Genomic DNA, 5,135 nt, shown 5'->3' on the forward strand with positions numbered 1-5,135 from the left:
GGCTCCCAAAGCCCTTTTACCGGGCTACAACACATTGGACTGTTGTTTTAATAAGGGGATGGTTTGGGGGGTATAAGGAGGAGCGAGGGAGAGGAGGAGAGAGAGAGAGAGAGAGAGAGAGAGAGAGAGAGAGAGAGAGAGAGAGACCCACTCATTCAAACTCCAGCAGAGAGAGAGAGAGAGAGAGAGAGAGAGTCCTTCAAACCTGAGAGCAGATCATAGCATGTTCCTGAGAGACAGTTAAAGCTCCACATATTGCCTTTAGTTACCTCTCCATAGTGTGAAAACTGGCTCAGCTCTTTACATTGAGCCAGTGTTCGTTGCCTTGACATTGAAAATGACACATATCAGAAATATTCATCCAATAAGAAGTCGTTTCACACTGAGAGAACAGCTGGAAGCAGAGTAACAATCCAAACATCTGTATAACAAGCCCACATATACTGTATATGCACGTGTAAGCTGGAGCTTTGGATGTGATGGAATTCCAGTCATTTCATTGATTTACTATAAAGCGCAGTTCCCAACTTTGACCAGCAGGCAGTGCTGTGTAATACAGAACCCAGTCTGAGCTCTACACTGTACAGTGGCTCCTCAAGGGGAATATCCAACCAGAATCAGGACTCATGTCACTCCTCCTCACCATCATGAGACGAAGAGTGTTCATCATCATCATCTGGAACTCTTCCCTTATACATGTGAAAACTGTAGGCTAAAGTTAGTCTTAGCTTATCTTAAACAAAAGGGTTGCATATTGTCGCTTTCCAATGAAAACCACACAGCTCCAAACTTGGTGATTTTGAATTATGCAGATAATCTGGAATAAATGTCCCGATAGTCTTTTTTCTAGGATCTATGAGTGATGTAGTGATCTTGTGCTGAACTGTGCCAATTATTTATGTGGACGCTGACTAGTTATATCTGTTTCTTGTTTTATATTCATGGGCTCATGTGTATAGATTCCTCCTCTTATATATGTTGGAGCTACATCCTAGTTTTGATATAGAAACGCCTCTATTTCATTCTAGCCAATTAGAAAGTATGACAGCTGTGGGCTTGATATTATTCTTATGAGCTGAGAGCTTACCTGAATTGATTAATGTTTGAATTTTTGTATATATTGTTGCATACTATGTATATATGAGTTTTGCGTAATATACATGTAACATTATGTTTGATTATATGTGGGATACTTGGGTCACTGGCGGTATCATGTGACCAGAGCACTTACCTTTTAAGATGGAGTCTCTGTGCAGATTTATTAAAGGGACTGTTTGTAAGAATCAGAAATGCTTGTTAACAGCGCCACCTGTGGCCGTTAAGTCAACGAAAGTCAGCGTCCTGTTGCTCGCGCTTGCTCGCTCTAAATAGACGTGAACGAGCATCGCTCAAAACAGTGAGGCGACACACGTCAGCTAAAAGCACAATATCACTCTATATTTCAGCTGCTTGGAAGTAATGTTAACTGACCAGACGAAGGTCTCTCCATGAATCAATGCTGATCCTAGTGTTGGCTTTTCCTGCCTCAGCCTCCCGACCGCGGCCGGAGGGAACAGGGGAGACACCGGCACCCGGTTGGAGACGATAACGTTTCTCTCTGCGGAGCCCCGTCACTTCACAAGACACGGGAAACCTCTGTTGGTCTGGAGGAGCTGCGTTTATTTCTGCACAAACGTCCACTGTACATTCCCTAGATATTCTCAGAGCTACGAAGTCTTCTGCAGTGTGTAGTGTGCGCGCATACAGTACGTCACTAACTAAGATGTGCCAATAAATTGCACTTAAAGGGAGCTACAGTGTGCGGACTTTCTTCTAGGTTTTTCATTGCAAAGAAAAATCACTGTTTAAATATCTGAAAATGTAGTGATGCAAAGACGAAAACAGGACTGATTTCCTTAGTTCATGAAAAGTTGACGTTTTGGAGACATGGACGATGACGTACTGCATGTGTGGATATGTTGGTGGTGATACAGTAGATTGTGTTCATTTCCGGATGGTGTTTGAATGAAGTCTACTCTCTCATCTTTATTTTGGAAGAAATCTGTTAGTGTACACATGTATGAATTACAGCCTATCAATATAATACTTCAGCTTTATTTATTCAGGAATTCTCATTGAGATCAAGATGTCTTTCACAAGAGAGCTTTAGTCACACAAAGCTGTCGTCTCACACACACACAGACGCACTAATTAAAAGTATTATTAAAGATATATCAGTAAGTAGAACCCTCAGAAGAATGAATGTCTCTAACTTTAGTTTGTTTTGCAGTTCCAGTAGTAACATAGCACCAGAAATCATCAGGGTTATTTTCTCAAACTTCGGAAAGCTCCTTTAGAGCTACAGAAGATGTTATACGACTGTTTTCATAGACTCAGTAGTAAGGTGACTGTGTAAAATTGGAGGAGTGTCATTTTAACCTTTTACCGTATACATGAAAACACAGAAATTATAGAAATTACATGTGAAGTTTAACTATCATCACATTCAACATGGATCGGTTTGAACAGATCACTTTGTGGAACTGATGATCATAACCTCTGAATCACATTTTCCTTGTGGAGATTACAAAGTCTGTTTCGACAAAGTTGTGTTTTTGGGGAAATGTAAAATAAAACTGACTGATCTTGACAATATTGTCATGAACTCGAATGTTTTTGCTCATAATGATGTCATCATTTTGTGCCAACTCTGGAATGTCCAAACTCACACGATAAGCATCCTTCTTGTAAAACATCACGTTCAGAATCGTGAGCGTGTACGAGCCGAGGTGATGAATAGAAAATGGGGCCTGTGGTAGCAAACCCCCTGCAGACTTGCATTGTTTATGTATGGGGCAGTAAAAACACACAGTTTCCGAGCTCCAGCGGGTCTATCCCTGACTGTACCAGTCAGTGAGCGACATTATTGTCACAGGGGGCCACATATTGTTTGGAGCCAAAAGGGCCCTCATGCTCTTTTGTACAAGCTCATTTACTCAAGTATTTATTTAAACAAGGAAATACACAATCACATGCAGACCTGAAGGCTTCCTGGAAGAGAGTGTAGAGCTAACAGAGTATAGAACAGAGATGCCACGGGAAACTTTCAAAGTGAGGGCCTGAATCAGTGCTTAAAGGTCATTTTCTGAACATGTTTTAATTCAGGCCTTTTTCCTTAGGTGTGTTGTTGCACTGTTATGTAGATAGTATCCATGGCAAAGCAGTTTGTTAGGCCTCTGTTGAAATAGCAGAAGTTTATTTCTACTTGGAGGGCAGTAAGTTAAGTTTAGCGAAGCACGAGTGCCTCTTCTTGAGCCAAATAATTTGGGACGTTTCCTTTCCTGTTTGTTTGAGCATCAACAGGACATTTCACTCAGAAAACAACAAGGGCTGATGGGAGCAAATGGTAACATGCTGTCAATGCCGATATTTAACAATATCCATCATACACTGTGTGCTAAGAATGAAATTGTCAACTCAATTTCCATCAAAATCAACATAATGCACCATATTGTAGAGTGTCCATATGGAAATACACACATTCTATGTATTCTACGTCTACTGCTGTGAGACTCTACAGGCAGGAAACAGCAGAGAGCATTGGGGAATATATTGAGCAATTATTCTGGGAGGTATAGTTAGCTGTGGGCCTATATGTTCACAAAACATGTCACACTGTCAATGTAAAGGTTTGTTTTACTTTTGCCTTGTCCAGTATGGCAGCCTGAGATTGAACACAATTCCCCCACGCTGACACAACCACCCCTCAACCAAAGTGTAGCTTGAACATTAGAGGAGCAGAATATAATACGGCTGATTCAAATACCTGAATCGAGACTTGAAAACTACCATCGGGAGCAGGTAATGGTGTTAGGAAACACACTAATATTTTGCACAAGTGACAATTCTGCAACTTTTTACACAATGTAAAAGTGCAAAGGTCAAGATTTGACCCTGTTATATTACAAGAATTTAAATTTTCTCAAAGTCTTTACATCATTTCAAACCCGAAAACAGAGAAAGTTCCCTCACTTCAGATAAAAACTATGTCAAAGCTTCACAGCTGACTGTCAGATAAGATTGGAAATAACATGCTGTATATAATACAATACAATATTTATTATTTTTGGAAAATTCCATATTCATAAGACAAAATGGTCAAGAAGCAAGCCAACTTTCCTGCACTTTATTAATGAATTCAAACAGTACAGCACCATCATACCCAGTATTAAAAACAAAAAAGCCATTAAGACTTATAAATTATTAAATCATTACAATATGATATGTATGTAACATAAACACAAACTCTGACATTTTTAAATGTAAATGTAATTATTTTTGTTTTGTCTTGTTTTTTTTGTTCATGTCTATGTATCTGTACCTCTGTTAATGAGCATGAGTTCAATAAAGAAAGCATTATAAACATAAATAAATAAATAAATATATAAAATTACCAAAACGGCCATCAACATTACCATCAACACCCAGTGCTCTTATATATTGTCCACATACAGTATGTCTTTATAATGTAAAGTTTGTTGTACGTTTCAAGTGTGCTTGTTCAGGAAGTTCATTATATCAGTTAGATGTTTGACTTCATTACTTACACAGCACTGTTTGGTCCTCTTGCATGTTCACTTAAACTGGAAATTAAGCAGCAATCACTTTTGCCTATGTACTTAGCCTACATTTGAAGCGATATACAGCTTATAAATACCATGTAACCCAGGCCACACAGGGTTAATAATACGGAAGTGCCCTGGCCAATCAGAATGCACGTCTGCAGCAGCGTAGACAGGCTCGAGACAGCGTACATTCAGAACTCTGCTGCCCGTCTGCTCACCCATTCCCACTCCCGTGACCACATCACCCCTGTCCTCCAGAACCTCCACTGGCTTCCTGTCCAACAACGCATCCAGTTCAAACTCCTTCTCCTCACTCACAAAGCCCTCCATAACCAGGCCCCGTCCTACCTCACAGACCTGCTCCACCATCACACTCCTTCCCGCTCCCTCCGCTCCTCTGATGCCAACCTCCTGTCCACATCACTCAGAACCAAGCACCGGACCTGGGCCTCCTCTCCACACCACTCAGAACCAAGCACCGGACCTGGGGCGACAGAGTATTTGCCATAGCCGCCCTCTCCCTCTGGAACT

Source organism: Sebastes umbrosus, chromosome 11 (genome assembly GCF_015220745.1).
Source record: "Sebastes umbrosus isolate fSebUmb1 chromosome 11, fSebUmb1.pri, whole genome shotgun sequence".
Lineage (NCBI taxonomy): Eukaryota > Metazoa > Chordata > Actinopteri > Perciformes > Sebastidae > Sebastes > Sebastes umbrosus.